This window comes from Panthera tigris, chromosome A3 (genome assembly GCF_018350195.1).
Source record: "Panthera tigris isolate Pti1 chromosome A3, P.tigris_Pti1_mat1.1, whole genome shotgun sequence".
Classification (NCBI taxonomy): domain Eukaryota; kingdom Metazoa; phylum Chordata; class Mammalia; order Carnivora; family Felidae; genus Panthera; species Panthera tigris.
The window spans coordinates 20,894,470-20,912,410 of NC_056662.1; the positions used below are offsets into that span (position 1 = coordinate 20,894,470).

The window sequence follows — 17,941 nt, forward strand, 5'->3', positions numbered from 1 at the left end:
AAGTAAAGGCTAGGGATGCCTAAGTAAGTAATAGACGTAAATAAGTAATCTGGGTGAGCTCAGGCCCCAGGGACGTAAATGACCCAGGACTCTGCACACCTATCCCCTCTGTTCTGAAGGGATGCTCCCAGGGCAGACGTGACGGATGCTGATGTAATCAAAATTGCAGATACTATTGAGTACATCCTCTGCATGGAGCAAAATGGTTAATCATGCCAGCCTATTCTATTATTTTTCCTATTTTACATGCAGGGAATTGAGGCTCAGCGGAGTTAAGCAAGTAATTTGCTCAAGATTACAGTAAGTGCTAGAGGCGGGGATCAAACCCAGGTCTGACTCCAGGGACGGCCAAGGCCACTGCTAGCCTTTCCCCTATCTGGGAAAGAAATAGAAAAAGGAACTTCCTCGGAGTTGGGACAGCCCCGAAGCGCAACGGCGTTTTTGCCCAGAGAAAAGCCAGAGAACATAATGATTTAAGTGCCAGCACACTGAAGCCAGACGTCCTGTATTCAAATCCTGACTCCCGCACTTAATGGCCATGTGACCTGACGTAAGTCATTGGACCTCTCTGTGCCTCGCTTTCCTCAGCAGTAAAATCAAGGTCGCCGTAATGCCCCCTCTACAGTTTGCGAGGATGAGACTAAAGGGGTTAAATAAACAGTGCTTGCCTCATGATACGTACCAGATGTTGACGATTATTATTACGATTAAGAAAAAGGTGTCCTTCCTTCCAGGCAGATGCAACCCTGCAGGGTGCAGATCTTAGCAAGTGGGGCAGACGAGGTTTCTGCCCCCTCCCTGTGCCATCGGGCAGTGCACAAGTCCACAACCTCACATATCACGCCTGCTGAGCGATTCACTTCCACATGTAGCCATTCTTTCCTCCCAGCTTCCCCTCTGCCAGCCTGGCTGTGGATCAGAATCTCCTGGCCCACTTTTTACAAACACAGATTCCCAGGGCCTGTTCTGATACAGGCGGGTTGGGCTAAGCAGGGCCTGAGGATCTGTATGTTCAACAAGCCCCAGGTGATCAGTGACGTGGGAACGGCATGTCCCTGGACACACATCTCTGGAAGCACCAGACGTCCCCACCTGTTCCTGCCCTTGGGAGCAAGCGGCCTCGTTTTCATGTTTGGTCCCAGGTCTGGACACACGGAGAGGGGGAGCAAGAAACATGTGCCCCTGCAAGCCAGCCGGCAGAGCAGATGGCTGGGCCAACAGGAGTGACGAGCTGAGTGCTGTTGTGTTTGCGTGAGTGACACCAGAGACCCTTCCCCTGGAGACGTGGGCTTCCCCAGACCCTTGCCACTCAAAGTACAGCTCACAAACCAGCAGAATGGCTCCCCCTTGGGAACCTGTTAGAAATGCAGACACTCAGGACCCAGACCTACTAAATTAGGTTGTGCGTTTTACAGGAACCCCCAGATGACTCATGAGCAAGTTTGAGGCACATTGTCCAAGAAGGCGTCCCCCATCAGAATAAGTTCTAACTCGTGCGCACCTCTAATCTGTCCAAGCACCCTCTGGGGCCGATCTTTTCCTTTGGACTCCCAGACAGCCCCAGAAAAACAGCTTTGCATAGCCCAGATCCATGCTCGGCAGCCAGCCTAGGGCTCACAGTGAACCTCTGCTTAAATGAGTTACTTATTTCTAAGTCGGCATTAAAATAAGCCTTCCCAGGGCACCTGGGTGGTTCAGTCGGTTAAGCGTCTGACTTCAGCTTGGGTCATGATCTCATGGTCCGTGAGTTCGGGCCCGGCATCAGGCTCTGTGCTGACAGCTCAGAGCCTGGAGCCTGCTTCGGATTCTGTGTCTCCCTCTCTCTCTGCCCCTCCCCTGCTCATGCTCTGTCTCTCTCTGTCTCAAAAATAAATAAAAACATTTTAAAAAATTTAAAATAAGCCTTCCCAATGAATTGAAAAAGAGACAACAACACCAGCCTCTGGAATTCTGGGGCGTAAAAACATTCCCTTCTTTTGTACGGAGTTGTGACCCCTGCTTCCCTGGCCAAAGCCATCCAAAGACATCAAATAGCCCAAAGAAAACAAGCCGTGTCTTCCTGTTGGCCCAGCTTCAAGTTATCAGGCAGATTTCACACTGGAGCTTGACCTCATTAATCCAAAGCCTATCACATTGCTGTAAATGTCAGTGGAAAAATAGCCATTCAGTGGGTTTCCTTCATTCCACCAGAAAGGGAAAAAACAGGAAGGCAACAGCAGCTGTGGCCCAGCTTGGCAAATCCCAAGGGCCCCGCTGACAGGGCGTTCCTTGTCGGCACCTAGTTCGCCTGCCCCGGCCGGCTCGTCCAGATAAAGGTGAGTCCTACGGGCACGTGACCAAAATGCACTGGTGACTGCAGCAATGGTTCAGATCAGTCGGGCCCCCCAGCACCTGCTGGCGAAGGAAAATAGCTTGGTCTGAATTTCCTTGGCCTGCATCACCAACTGGCCATTTATCATTCAGTTTCATCTAAATCTCTCCTGCCCATTCAAAATGTCCTACAAGCCAAACCTCTGGGACTCCAGGGGACACAAGGCCTTCCAAGTCCTCATTCATCCTTTTAATGCATATTGATTGTCTCCCATGTACCGGGGCTCCATGCTGGGCAACCGGGGACACAGAGCTGAATGAATTAGACACAGTCACTGACCTTATGAGGCTCATAGCCCAGTGCAACTTTCCTCAGCCTCGGCACTATTGACATTTGGGTAACTCTTTGCTATGAAAGGCTGTCCTGTGTGATGCAAGAAATTCAGCAGCATCCCTGGCCTGTACCCGCTAGACGCCAGTAGCAGCCCCCCCCCACCCCGCACCTCCCCAGTTGTGACAGCCAAAAATGTCTCCAGACATTCCCAAAGGACTCCTGGGGGCCGAACTGTTACCAGCTGAGAACCGCTCGTCTAGCGAGTAAGACAGACTCAAAAAGTAATGACCACAAATAACCATATGATCACAACAACGATAAGTACCACAGAGGTCAATGTTGTGGATATTATACCGATGTTATCTACGACGTGGAAGCCAGGTTTTCTTTGTATGATTACAAGTCTTTATTACAACTCCAAATTATACATATTATGTATATAGTATATATGATCTGTATTTCCAGGTGGAGAAATTGAGGCTCAAGGAAGAGAAGAAATTGCCCAAGGCCCCAAAGCCAGTGGAAGGCAGAACCTGGATTTGAACCCCAGCCCTAAACTCCGCCTCCTATGGAAAAGGAAATTTGAGCCTTTGCCTTCTGAAAACAGGTAAGGTCACGTGACGCGCGCACGCTGCACTGACCAGCCGTCCTAAAAGACTCATTCCTTCCTAGCGGGTCCCGGTAGAACTCAACCACCACCTGCCACATCAATGAGGTTACAAACTGCCTGCCTCAAGGCACATTTGTGGGACCCTACGGGCCAAGGGATGCGGCCCTGAATTCCGAGACATCCAAGAACACCTCCTCCCCTTTGCCAAATGCCTGCCCACGGGGCCTCCCCAAAAATCAGGGCAGGGAGAGAATGCAGCAGTGTCCAGGCAGCCAGAGAACTCCCCACCGTGACCCATCTTCAAGGTGCCTACTGCCCAGCATCCAAGGGTGCACAGTGGAAGAAACCAGACGTTCTGCATGAGTGAAACATTTAGCAATTTACAAGGAGCATGAGTGAAGTGGTACGGGACAGCACGTGGAAGCTTTGGAGACCCCCGACATGAGTTCCCGCCACTTAGGAGCCCCAGGCCCCTTAGCGAATCGCCTCACCCTTGGTGCCTCAGTGTCCCCTTCTGTACAACAGGGATAAATGCATCCACTTCAAGTCAGTCGGTATGAGCATTCCATGGCAATGCAAGCAAAGACCTTGGACAGTGACCAGCCTCCAGGAAGTGTACCGGCACCTGGTACAATGTTATAATCAATAAGGAGCCAGATCACGGCACTTCCTCCACGTACATCCCCTTCCTTCAAATGAGCTACTGAGTCCCAGGAAGAGAGAAACAGATGAAGAAGTAGGAAAAGCATCTCGGGAAGAAGGAGGGGATCTCCGTGCTTTCCTAGTAGAAGGAAGAGGAAGGGACAGCTAACATACTGGCAGATGAGCCCGGGGCCAGCCCTCCCTCCCGTGCAGAAGTTAATCCTAGACTTTCTTGGGTGTGCAACCGGACAGCCCTCCACAGGCCGCAGGGTGCCTGCTTCGGGTCAGCGAGTGTTTAATCATTTGGGACCCCTCGGAAGGATGGCCTCTGCCCACCTCCCTGGCCTCACCTGCCGCCCCAGCGTCCGTCACGCCCTATGGTGATGGCACTCCAGCCGCGGCCTCTGCCCACTGCTCTCAGAGACACCAAGCGCTTTCAAGCCCCTGTGCTGTTGCGCAAGCCGCTCCCTCTGCTCAGCCTGCCCGCCCCTCTAGTACCCGCCACCTGGAAAACTGTCTCTGAAGGCCCGCGACGCGCTCCCACAGCAGCTTGCCCACCTGTCATCGGTCATCACAGACTAGTAATAATAGCAACTAACATGTGCAAAGCTCTGATTAATATCTAAAAGGCCCTGCACTGAGTTTCTTACCCAGGCATCTGTCCATCACCAGCCAGCAGCAAGGTGGCAGCTTCAGGAGGGAAACCTGGGTTGGTTAGCCCCGGCCACCTGTCCACCCACCCCTCGGCTCTCCCCTCCCCTTCTCACCAGTGAAGCTGTTATCCCACGGTGTCCTTGCTATCTGTTTCCAGGCCTGCCTCTCCCCCGCAGAGGGGAGCCCTGATTGCTGCTTGATTCATCTTGAAATCCCTCGCTAAGCACAAGGTCTTACAATGGAGTAAACATCTATCGAATGAACCCACAAATCCTGGAAAATGGCAGCCAGATGTGAGAGGCTAACTCACAGACTTCCTGGGGACAGGCCCAGGCTGGACTCCAGTTCCCAGGAGTCAGGCCTCCCCAGCCAAGAGGCTTTCCCTGTCCTGAGAGCTAGAGGCAGAAGTGGTCTGACTCCCCCAGACTGGAGGCGGTGGGGCCTTTGACAGCCCAAGGCAGAGGAGGAAATGGTGGTGATGGTGACGATAACCATTTCCTGCATTCCTGCCCACACCAGGTGCTGCACTAAACACTTTCTGTGCATTATTATCTCACAGAATCCTCACAACCCCACGAAGTAGGCAGTGTTATTGGCTCCCATGTTACAGATGAGAAAACCAGGACTCAGAGAGAGCAGTAATTTACCTGTCATCACACAGCTTTTAAGTATCGAGCTATCATTTGAACTAAACCTGCCTGGTGCTCGTGGTCTGCAAACTTTGTAGCTTTCTGCAGGAGGCAGGCTGGTCCAAGCCCTCCCTGAGCCCAGCCTCTAAGATGTGCTCGGGCTAAAGAAGGTTTGTCCTGATCTCTGCTGGCAGAATGCCCTGCGGGACCCACTATACGCCAAATGGTTCAAGTCCGAGGTGCAGGCAGGGTACAGGCTGGGGCAGCTAGTTGGGGGAAGGCAGCAAGGTTGGGTGGGGTTCTTGAGGGTCCAAGTACGTCACAGGAATCCAGGAAGGTGCCTTCCGCCATCTGCAAAACCAGGCTAGCTGCAACCTCTGTCGGCCAGAGAAAGGTCCCTCTGGGGATGGGGCTGGTTTTGAAAAGAAACTGAGGCCCTAGTTTCCAACAGTCCAAATGGGCTCTGCCGAAAGGTTCTGGCCTTGGGGAAAAATCCCACCTTCCTGAGTCAGCATCCCCTTCCCCCTGTCCCTCAGGCTCCCAAACAGACTTTAGCAGCTAGATTAGGATTTAACCTTCCCTCCAGCACCAGTGACCGGAATGAAGTCTGAGCATACGTTGGCCTTGCCCGCGTGTCCTTCCAGGAAGCAAGGAGCCTCCGCACGCTAACCAGGGAATGTGCAGGTGAATGTCCCAGTGGGAGGAGGTTGACAGAGGGACAGGGAGGGTCAACTGGTCTTCCTGAAGGAGCCACTGCAGAGGCTGGGACCAGGAAACGGGTCAGGAAGGTTTCAGGGTGGGCGACACTGTTGGGTACGCTCCAGTTGACCAGAGGGTTCAAAGTCGAACGTCCAGAGTGGCCTGGGTGACATCTTGTCTCCAGCATCTTGCTGGCAGGGGGGAGAGAAGGGGCCGGGGAAATCTGTGTGGGATGGCTCTGTGAGCAGGCGGCGAGCTGAAAGGACTCGCTCACCAGGGCCCACAAGCCGCCTGCAGGCTGGAGCTTTGTGACCAAGCTGGGGGAAGATGTGGAAACTCCCCCGGCCCCCGCAGAACCACCCTCCAGGACTCCACGGCCTGCTCCTGCCTAAAGGAGACACACCCCACTCAAAACCACTAGGAAGGGCGCCAGTATTTACCTAAGAGCATTCCTCCCGTCCCGCTCCACTGCACCAAGCACTTCACGTGGGTCCCCTCGCCACCCCTGCCCACGGCCTGAGTATTAGCCCCATTGTCTTAGAGGCAACTGAGGCTCCTGGAGGCCAAGTGCCTTGCCTTCCAGCCCAGCGCCAGTCACTGGCTGAGCTAAGAAGCTTTATTACCAACCTAGGGGGAAGCCTCCCAGATGGAGGGTTTTTCCCCTCGCTGGTTCACCAGCCGCAGGAAATGGCAGGGCACTCAGGAAAGTACCCCGTGGGCTCAGGCGGCTAATGACAGGCCCCTTCCAGAGACAGCCCTGCGGGAAAGGGAGCCTGGTACCTCGGGGCCCTGGGTCCTCCACAGAGGGCGATTCAGAGGCGGCACCTGGTGCCCGCGGCCGCGGGGAGCTGGTGAGCGCTTCTGACAGCGAGAACAGGGGCCCATTATGTGGAATCCAATCACATGGGCGCGCAAGCAGCTCGGCTTTCGGTTCTGAGAAGCGCTTATGCAGCCACCTCTCTCCCCGCTCCCGAGTGCCCGGGAGTCCCGGGTCCCAGGCTTTGAGCGCGGCCCTCCCGGGAACACCGGATTCAAAGCTCGCCTCGGCTCAATCATCCGCTCGGGGCTGGGAGCTGCATCAGCAGCGGCTCCCGAGGAGCCGGCTCCAGACTGGGGGAGGAGGAGGGAGGGAGGGAGTCTGCATCAGGGAAAGGAGGCTGGCAGCGGGCGCCTCCCCCTCCCTGCGTTCCACTCGGGCGGTCTGGGCAGCTCAGCCTGGGCGCTCCGGGTGACCTTGGGCAGACCCCTCCGCGCGACCTCTTTGGGGCGGGTTGCACGGGTTCTGCCCATCCCAGGCTCTCGGGGGCGCTCCTCGGGCCGGAGTCGGGGCGCGGGACTCGGGAGGAGAGGCGCGCTCCTGGCGCGGGGACCCGGCAGCCCGCGCACGGCGGCCCTTTGGAGAGGCCGGGAGCACCTCCCGCGGGGAAGAAGCGCGCGGGGTCTCCCGGGGTCGGCGGGCGCTGTCAGCTGGAGCCAGCGTCGGGGCGGGTCCGCACGCGGGGGCGCCCGCCCTGGGGACCTTTCCCGCCCGGGCAGAAGCGCTCCCTGCGGGGATCTGGCGCCGCCACGCGAGGGGGCGGCGCCCCCACGGCGGGCCCCGAGGCTGGGCGCCCCGGCCGTTTGATGCTGGTTGTGGCTCCCGCTTCGCGGCACCGCGACCCCCGGCAGAAGCAGCCGAAATCCCACAGGCTGCCCCAAGAGCGGGCCCCGGTGGCCCCGGCCAACAGCCTGCCGATGCGCCCCCTACCCCAGCCTCGTCGTAGGCGCGCCAGACCCGGAGAACGCCCCCACCCCAGCCCGACGCCCCGGCCTGCGCTCCCCGCACCCGCCGTTCCAGCGCCCCCTCCCCCAATTACCTCCAGCCGCCGGCCCTTGGCCCACGCGCCCCACACACCCCCAACCAGACCTTCCGCGGCTGGGACCACCTCCCCGCCGCGATCCTCTTCCCCGCCGGCTCCAGCCAGGGAGGGGCGGCGTCGCCGGGGAACTCACCCGCTCTCCCTAGCCCGGCCCCGAGCGGCTCCGGCCCTGGCTCTGTCAGTCGGTCCCCGAGCCGCAGCTGCCGGTGCGGCGACAGAAGCTGGCTGAGCCCGGCCGCCAGCCTCCGCGCCGCCCCTCGGCTCCTCCCCCTAGGCGGGGCCTGAGCTCCCGGGAAGTGGGTGGGCACGCTCACCCTGCTCCTCCCGCCGTCCTGGGAGCTCACAGAAGGGTCCCGGCACCCTGGGGGTGCGGGCCCCTCCACTGAGCAGCGGAAATCGAGGGCCATGGACGTTGCCAGGCTTCGGAACAGTCGTCCTTACAGTCTTCCCCCTTTCACGCCCTCTCCTCACCATCACCAAACGCGGAAAGGGGGAAGCCCAGGACTGCATTCCTGCTCCCATTTCGTGGAAGGGCATCATGAAGCCCAGAGGGGAGCAGTAACCTGCCCGAGGTCATACAGAATCAGTACCAGTGCCAGAAACCCAGGTCTCCTACCTCGAAGGCCTGCGCAGCCTGAGTCTGAAGCCTTTCCGGGACCTCAAGAAGCCCAACTAGGCCTTGCCCTGGGGACAGGTTTGTGGGGGCAGGTTCCCCAGACGGGGCGGGGGTGGGGGGTGAGGAGAGATCGGTGGGAGCTTGGGGGTTGTGGCCTGCGACATGGACTGTCATCATTTCCTCTTTCTGTAAAGAAAGGAGGCTAAGGAAGGAGGAAGGAAGTGGTCGCACCTTCGCTGACGTCTGTCACTGTCTGAGGTGTGCAGCATCCAGAAAGGGGCTGCCCTCCGGAGATCTAGTGGTAAAAATGAAAAAACGAAAAGCAAAACACACCGAGGTGGTTTCGATCATCGAATTCGAGCCTCTTTCCGGGGCTGAAGGCCTCAGCACTCTGAACACCATCTTTTTTTTTTCTTTTTTTTTTTTTTTTTTTTTACAGGATCTAACTATTTTTGCGTCGCTGTTGAGAGGGCCCTACTCCCCACCCCACCCCCCAGGAAGAGAAGAGAAAGTTAACAAAGGGAAAAAACCCATACCAAAACATTCTCTGGAATCCACACTCCCTGAACACTGGCTTTAGAACAATAGCATTCTCTTGTCCACAAAGGGCCTTGTTTCCTGAGCTTTCTCCGCCTCAGCTTAGAGCCCCAGGCAGCCCAGGGCCAGTCAGTGATGGTGCAGACAAGGTTTAAGTTTGGGGAGTTTTGGGGTGATGCACAGTTTTTCACGCCCCAGCAATCCAGTTTGAAGGAAGAATTCCTCTTGGCCATCACACTAGCAATGTCCTTTTGCGGTGGCCGGTAGAACCCGAGTTTAGGGATTTCCTGTTTGCTAAGGCAACTCAGTAACCTTCCTTGGGGAAGGTGAAAAACTCAGGGCTGGGCTTGTTCCAGGCCCTGGGGCCCCTCAAGTCCTCTGAAAGCCCCCTCCCTCATTCACCACCCCCCCCACCCCCACCCCCCACCCCGGCTCCAGCTGTGAGCTCAGAGGGCGGGAATCCATCTAAGGCAGGTATTGAACTTGGAGCCTATGTTCCTGACATGAAGCCCTGAGGATGGGCCCAAATCCCCATGTTGTATTGTTCATTCACACCTTTCACCGTATCTGATGCCAAAAGTTCCGGTGCACTCACGCTTCCTGATTTCAAAACACAGCTACAGTAATCGAGGCAGTGAAGTATGGGTACGAGGACAGATATGCAGACAATGGGATAAAACTGAGAGTCCAAATATAAACCCTTCCACCTACGACCAATTAATTTTCAACAGGAGTGACAGCGCAATGTAATGAAGAACCGATAATCTTTTCAACAAATCTTTTCGTGCACAACTGGATGTCACGCTGGGACAAATGGATTTCCTTGTGCAGAAGAATGAGGCTGGACCCCTACCTCACACCGTGTACAGAAATTAACTCAAAACGGACCAGACTGACACGTAAGAGCTAAAGGTGCAAAACACTCATCAGAAAATGTAGGCATAAACTGTGACCATCGATTAAGTAATGGCTTCTTAGATGTGGCACCTAAAGCACAAGCAACAAAGAAAAAAAAAACAGAGAGGTCCTATCAAAAAAAAAGTTTGTGCTTCAAAAGTTGGGACATCATCAAGGTACCTACCTGGGTGGCTCAGTTCGTTGAGCGTCCAGCTCGGCTCAGGTCACGATCTCACAACTCATGAGTTCGAGCCCCGCGTCGGGCTCTGTGCTGAAAGCTCAGAGCCTGGAGTCTGCTTCAGATTCTGTGTTTCCCTCTCTCTCTCTGCCCCTCCCCTGCTCACGCTCTGTCTCTCTCTCTCTCTCTCAAAAATAAATAAAAACATAAAAATTTTTTTTTAATTTGGGACACCATCAAGAAAGTGAAGAGAAAGTAACTGTTATGGGCTGAATTGTGTCCCTGCAAAAATTCACATGTCTAAGTCCCAACCCCCAGTACCTCAGAATTAACTGTATTTGGAAACAAGCCTTTAAAGACGTGATTAAGTCAAACTGAGGCCCTTAGGATAGGGCCTGAATCCAGTATGACTAGTGTCCTTATAAATGGAGAAAAGGACATCTGGGATGCACACATAGAGCGGAGACCTTGTGAAGACATAGACAGGGAACGGATGGCTATCTACAAGCCAAGGAGAGAAACCTTGGGAGAAACCAAATCTGCAAACACCTTGATCTTGGACCTCTAGCATCCAGAGCTGTGAGAAAGAAACTTCTGTTGTTTAAGCCACCCAGAATGTGGCATTTTGTCACAGCAGCCCTAGCAAACTAATACAATAGCTCACCAGATGGGAGGAAAGATTTGCAATCTGATAAGGTCTTGTATCTAGAATATGTAAGGAGCTCTTACAACTCAATAATAAAAAGGCAAACAGTAAAAACCTTGGTCTGCGAGTAACTCGTTCTACGAGTGTTCTTCCAGATGGGCCAACATTTCTAATAAATTTTAACTTGATTAAACAATCGATGTCTTGCAATACAAGTAGTACCTGATGCCAAAAGTCACATGATCACAACTGAGCCAATGGTTCTTCTCTCCCTCTCCCTCCTTCCCCGTGGGATTCTGGGTGATTGTCTCTCATGCTCAGATGCTTGGTCTTAACGCCTCAGTGCTTGGCAGAAATCAGTGAGTTTTCAGAACGTTGGAAGGTGCCCACAACAGGCACTACTGTATTTTTTGTCACTTCAAAGCATCTAGGGACAGTCCTTTGCTTTCCCATACAAGAGTAAGCTTAGGAATGCTTTGCTTCATCCGGGGTCAGGCTGCCTGCGGATAGAAACCCTTTCCTCTGCTGCCTTATTGCCAGTTACGTTACATACAGTATATGACTGTGGTCAACATCCGTGCGAGTGTCTACGATGGCCCCCGTGCAGAAGATTCCGTTGAGCCAACAGACAGCAGTGATTCCATTAGTGATAGTGACAGTCGTCCTACACAATAACCCTCCTCTCTCTTGTCTCCCGCACACCAGCCAGGAAGGTTTTCAAAGGTAAGTACGGGTTAATTTGTTTATTTTTCTTTACATTTTGTATTTTCTTTGTTATTTTGTTTTATATTACAGTATCGTAATCATTTTAATATGAATATTTTTGGGTTGTGGAATGAATCATCTGAGTGTCCCTTATTTCTTCCAGGGAAATTTGCTTTGATATACAAGTGCTTTGGAATGCAAGCATGCTTCCGGAACAAGTTATGCTCGCAAACCGAGGGTTTGCTATAACTCGATTCAAAATTTGACAGAGAATCGGAATAGACATTTCTCCAAAGAAGATACAGAAGTGGCCCGTAAGTGCACGAAGACACGCTCAACGTCATTAGCCATCAAGGAAATGCAAATCAAACCTACGATGTGATCCCATTTGAAACTTAATAGGAAGGCTGTGATCGAAACGACAGGCAATAACAAGGGCTGGCAAGGAAGTGAAGAAATTAGACGCCTCATACATTGCTTGGAGAAATGTAAGATGGGGTCATTGCTTTCAAAAACGGCCCGCCAGTTGCTCAAAATGTTAAACGTAGAGTTACCAGATGATCCAGAAATTCTACTGGTAGCTACACAGCCGGGAGAAATAAAGGCATGCCTCCACACAAACCTGTGCACGAACCTTCACAGAGCATTCTGCACAACAGCGCCAAAGTGGAAACAGCCCACATGTCCATCGTCTGTTGGATGGGTAGATAAAATGCGATATATGTCCACACAATGCGGTATTACTTGGCGATCAAGAGGAATGAGGTACCGATACATACCACAACACGGACGCACCTCGAAAGAAGCCAGACACAGGACCCCAGGTTGTACGATTCTACTGGTAGGTAATGTCCAGAACAGGCAAATGTATAGAGACAGAAAGCAGATCAGTGGTTGTCTGGAACGGGGAGAGGGTTTGGGGGGCAAGGGGAGCATGATTGATCAAAGGCACTAGATTCTTTTGGGGGTGATTAACATAGTAAAACCGATGCGGTGATGGCTGCCCAACTATGAATATACCAGAGCCCGCTGGATGGCACACTTTATTTTTTTTTAATCTTTTCAATGTTTGAGAGAGAGACAGAGTGTGTGCAGGGGAAGGGCAGAGAGAGAGAGAGAAAGACACAGACTCGGAAGCAGGCTCCAGGCTCTGAGCTGTCAACACAGAACCTGATGTGGGGCTCGAACTCACGAACCGTGAGATCATGACCTGAGCCGGTTGGATGCTTAACCGACTGAGCCATCCAGGCACCCCTGGATTGTATACTTTAAGTGGGTGAATTGTGTAGTATATGGATCGCAATAAAGTTTTCACCAAAAAAAAAAAAAAAAAAAAAGTTAAACTGGTCCCTTGAAAGCAACCAGAGGACTGTGTCTCCCAGCCTGTCCCCTGTCCCCAGGCACCAAAGCCCTGCTTTATATCTTGAGCTCACCTATGGTCTGTGAGACATTAGGATACAGTCCAAGGCCAATGAACATTCTAATAGATGGCAGGAAATCTTTGAGGACCTAAAAATAAACAGATTGGCCCCAACATATAAAATCTGACACATCGGTGTTTACAAATACAGAATTAAATATCTACGTAACTTTCCACTAGTCAAGTGCAGCTCAAGTGAACTCACAGTTACATAATTACACAGGAGGTAGAACGGGGGCTCATTATATGGTTGTTATGAGGTAAAGCAAGGGGTCCAGAAGAAGAAAGGCCCAGAGGCTCCTGAGTCTGTGGGAAAAATGAGCTAATCCCACTCACAGGGATTCATTTTCGAGGTTATTTGAGCCACTGGTTCTTAGTACCAGCCGGTGGGCAGGTGCCGGGCTGGCTACATTCATTCATTCAACAAATACGTCCTGCGATGGCTGGCCCCCGGTGAGCCTTGCTGGGAGGCAGGTGCTGCTGGTGAAGGTGTCGGCAGGAGAGCAGGGAGTGCAGAGGGTGCAGCGTGGGCTCCGGGGAAAATGAGCCAGGGTGGTAGAAAGGCATGCTGGGTAAGCGTCCTGGCTCCACTGTGAACCTGCTGGGTGGTCATTTCCCCTTCCAGGGTGTCAGTTTCCTGGTCGGTAAAACTCCTTTTGTACAATACTCGCACGGGTTTGTGTGTGTGTGTGTTTTCCCACGTCCTCGTGCTTTTGAGGGAAGTGACCTTTCTTCGACCTCTTTTGTAAGCTTCCCAAAGAGCACGGTCAGAAATGTTTGCACACAGTGGGAGACCCATAGAGGTGTGGAGGGAACACTAGATGTTCTCGGCTAGCAGGTGAGCTCCGTGCTGGGGATACTGTGAGTTTCAGGGTGACTGGGGGAGGGGGCGGACGGGATTTCATTTTTATATTCCGTTTACAGAGAATTCTCGTAACACAGTGCCTTTCGATCTTGGCGGTACGTTGGAATCACTGAGGGAGCGCTGGAAAGGATGGATGCCCCAGGCCACTTGAATCGGATTCTGGAGATGCGGCTCCTACTTTTAAACACACACTTATTGGGGTGGCTGGGTGGTTAAGTGTCCAACTTCAGCTCAGATCATGATCTCACAGTTTGTGAGTTCGAGCCCCGCATTAGGCCCTGTGCTGACAGCTCAGAGCCTGGAGCCTGACTTGGATTCTGTGTGTGTATGTGTGTCTCTCTATCCCTCCCCCATTCATGCTCTCTCTCTCTCTCTCTCAAAAATAAACATTAAAAAAAAAATAAACACACACGTATATACAGGGATCACAAAAACTCCCCAGGTGATTTGAAAATTCAATGTGCATCCTTGGGGCGCCTGGGTGGTTCAGTCGGTTAAGTGTTCAACTTTGGGTCAGGTCATGATCTCACAGTCTGTGAGTTCAAGACGTGCGTCGGGCTCTGTGCTGACAGCTCAGAGCCTGGAGCCTGCTTCGGATTCCGTGTCTCCCTCTTTCTGCTCCTCCCCCGCTCATGCTCTGTCTCTTTCAAAAATAAATAAACATTAAAAAAAAATTTTTTTTAATGTGATGTGCATCCAGGCTAAGGATCACCACCTAAGTCTGTGTTTCTCAAAGTTCACAGAGCACAGAATTACCTAGGGCAAAGGGAGGAAGAGGGTGTTAAAACGCTGCTCCCCAGGCCTGTCTTTGGCAGTGCTTTTCCATTCTTTGGTGTAATACAGTCCTAGGAATATGCATTTTAACTGATCCCCAAAGAACAATAGGTCTTAGCTAATGCCTCCCGCTGCCAATGCCATAGTGATCTCCTTCTCCTGCAACTCTTACCTTGACTTAAGCAGGATTTCCCAAATTTCCTGAGTAAAAGAATCACCTGGGGCACTTATTAAAAATGCAGATGTCACCGTGCGGTCACCACTATAATGACAATTGAGGAAGGAAGGGTCATCAATGGATGCTAGAGCCACTGAGTAAAAATTTGCTGGATGACAGAATGTTCACATGGTTCAAATGACCACGTCCCAAATTATGTACTGATTTAAAAAGGGGGACATGCACCTTTACAATAGAGAGATCCAGAAGGCCCCACCTCAGCCCAGTGATGGAACCCAGCCTCGCCAAGAATGGGACAGCCTGACATTGTGTGTGTGCCCTGATGTGATGCAATATGACGTACGCGTCACCTTCTATGGCATATTCTTGCCAAAAATACTTAACCTGATTTTAATCATGAGGAAAATTTAGACAAATCTAGAATGTGGGGCATTCCACCAGCCTGGACTCTCTTTTACAAAGTTAATTTTTTATTTAAAGGTGGGGAGCTATTCTAGATTAAGAGGGAATAAAGGGGCATCAAAGCGTGGACCTTGGTCGGATCCTGGATTGAGGAAGTGAAGGGCTACAAAAGAATTCTGTAGACTATAGAGAATTTAGCTCTTGTGTGTATATTAGATGCCATTACCGAAGCAACGTTAATACTCTGAGATGCGATCACGGTGTTGTGGTCATGGAGGACAGCTCCTTCCCTCATTCTTCGGGGATGCCTGCCAAGGGGAGGGTGAATGAGGAAGAAAGAAAAGCCTAAATGTGCCAAAATGTTCACCATCGGTGAATCTAGGTGAAGGGTATTCAAGGGTTCCTTGTACTTCGCTTTCGATTTCTCTGCGAGTTTGATATTTTTCGAAATAACAAAATCTGGACACTGGCAAGGAATGCAGATCCCGGAGCCCCGTCCCTTGAAGGTTCGGATTCCGTGGGCCTGGAGTGAGGCCCAGGGTCTGTGGTTTTAAGGGGTGCCCAGGTGATTTTTCCCTGATGCAGGGCCTCACCATCCCTGGAGGTTCCCCCCCCCCCCCCAGCTAACAGCACCCCCCCGTCCCCCACTGGCTGCCCTCCAGTTCCCCAACACCTTGCAGATACGGTACTCCCATCTCCGGGAACATCCTGTTCCCTCGTTCTCTGCTGAAACCCCACGCGTCTTTCGGGTCTCAGCCCAATGTCACTTCCTCAGTGAAGGCTTCCCGGAAGCCTCTCAGTTAAACCCCCTGGCCTTGGCTCTCATGGTCCCCGGGACCACAGCTATCATTTTACATCTCTTTGTCACCATTGGATTCAGGTCTGCCTCTCCCGTTTGGACAGTGTGAGGGGTTGAATGGTGTTTCCCCCTCCACCCCCCCCCCCTCCCTTCAAATGTGGGGAGGACCCTCAGGACCTCGGAATGTGACTGCATTTGGAGACAGGACCCGGCTGACACCTTGATCCCGGACTTCCATCCTTCAGCACTGTGGGAAAAGGAGTTTCTGCAGTTTAAGTCCCCAGTGTGTGTCTCCTGTCCTGTCCTGTCCTGTCCTCTCCCAGCGGACAGATGGGTGGGGCGCATCCCCCAGCAGGCGCCAGGTCTGTTTTGTCTGTAGGAGGAGCACAGGGAGGATGAAGGGATCCTGCTTCACAAGGTGTGGGAAGGGCTTACAGAGGCCCTGCCGCCGGTCCCAGCTCGCTCCGGGGTTCAATAAACAGCTCCCGGATGCGGCAACATTTTGGACAGCGGGCAGCTCCAGGTTTGTGTTTTGCTGTGGTCGCCGTGGTGGCCCTCAGCTCTGTGTCCATCTGGCCGCTGTCACTCTTTGCCTCTGGGGGAGGACAGAGACCACCCGGAGCAAACAAAGTCGTTCTCCACTCCTGAGTGGTAACACCCACGCTGGAAAGCCAAAGCGCTCATCCTGGGTTACGCCTGGGACAAGAGAGGAAGGGTCTGGCGGAATGCTAGAAATCCAGGCTGGGCAGATGAAGCAGCGCTTATCCCCACACAGGAGGCTCGGCTTCTGCGTTCTTGAGCGAAGGCAAGCAAAACACCCAGGGGAGAAAGGTTGCCGGCCGGCAGAAAGGCAAAGCAAGTCCTTCCTCTCAAGGGAGGAACAGGCCAGGGATACGACACAGGAATCCCTTGGAGTGAGGGGGAACCCAACACCGGTACAGCCACTTTGAAGAGGACTTTTGCACTTGTTTGGAAAAGTTGGATATGCATGTCCTGTGACCCAGAAACTCCACTTTTAGGAGGACCTGGCCTGGAGCAAGGCTCCCACCGGTGTAGGAAAAGAGGGGTCTAAGAATATTTATTGTAGTTTGATTTGTAATGGTAAAAGATGGGCAACATTCTGAATATCTACCAACAGGGGACTGGAGATCAATAAGCGAAGGGCTAATTTATTTATTAAAAAAAAAAATTTTGTTTTATGTTTATTTATTTCTGAGACAGAGACAGAGCATGAGCAGGGGAGGGACAGAGAGAGGTGGAGACACAGAATCCGAAGCAGGCTCCAGGCTCTGAGCCGCCAACACAGAGCCCGACGCGGGGCTCGAACTCACAAACCGTGAGATCATGACCTGAGCTGAAGTTGGTCGCTCAACCGACTGAGCCACCCAGGCGCCCCTACGAAGGGCTCTTTTATTATGATGGAATTCTAGACAACAGAGAAAATGAACTAAAATAGAGCTACCGGTGTCAACACAGACAAATGTAGAAAACAAAAATGTGAGTGAAAACGAAAGCAAGTTGCAAATGGATCCTTGCAATGTGATTCTTTTATATTTAAACACACAGCAGCAACCAGTTATGATACATACGCTCGCCGTAGAAGTGTGAAACAGTGGCCCCCGTAGATCTATTCTGCTCTGCACCGCTGTGGGCTAAGCCGTAGGGATTCCCTTGTTCTCTGGCTTCTCGTAGAGCTTAGCCAAAGGGAGGCACCAGCAGGTTTCGGAACACTGAAGAACAAGGCCCTGTGATTTGCCTGTATCCCTCCGCTGAAGCCCAGGGCCTCCTTTGGGGGTCCTCTCTGTGCTTTGGTAATTGCTGACTCCCCTCGCCTCAGTCTTCCCATTCGTAAAATGGGGATGATAAAGATGCCTACTTTCTAAGTTCACTGTGTGGACCTGGTGAGCCCAGGTACTTGGCACAGTGCCCGCCAGGTTATAAACACTCAGAAAGTTAGCTTTTATTATCATCAGTCATCCTTTCTCTAGGCCTACAAGGAAGCACCGCCCTCTTTCTTACACATAAAAATCTCCTGGCTTCCTTTAACGTGACTTGAAATTTCAAAATACAAGTCTGCAAGGAATCTCTTCTCTGAAACCATGGGAACCAAATGTGCTCTGGAATTCAGGCTCTGGGGTTTACTAAATATAATGTGGTGCATATACTCGATATCGGTGATTCTCATAC

At 52.4% G+C, this 17,941-nt stretch overlaps 1 protein-coding gene across 1 annotated transcript in view; it reads right to left on the bottom strand.

Annotated features, from left to right (window-relative positions):
• PPP1R16B (protein phosphatase 1 regulatory subunit 16B) overlaps positions 1-7,944 on the bottom strand; it is a 99,772-nt gene extending 91,828 nt beyond the window's left edge. Inside the window, exon 1 of the mRNA XM_042980410.1 lies at positions 7,871-7,944. The gene's annotated coding sequence lies outside the window, so the exon portion shown is untranslated. The remainder of the gene's footprint in view (positions 1-7,870) is intronic.
• Positions 7,945-17,941: the final 9,997 nt, after the last annotated feature.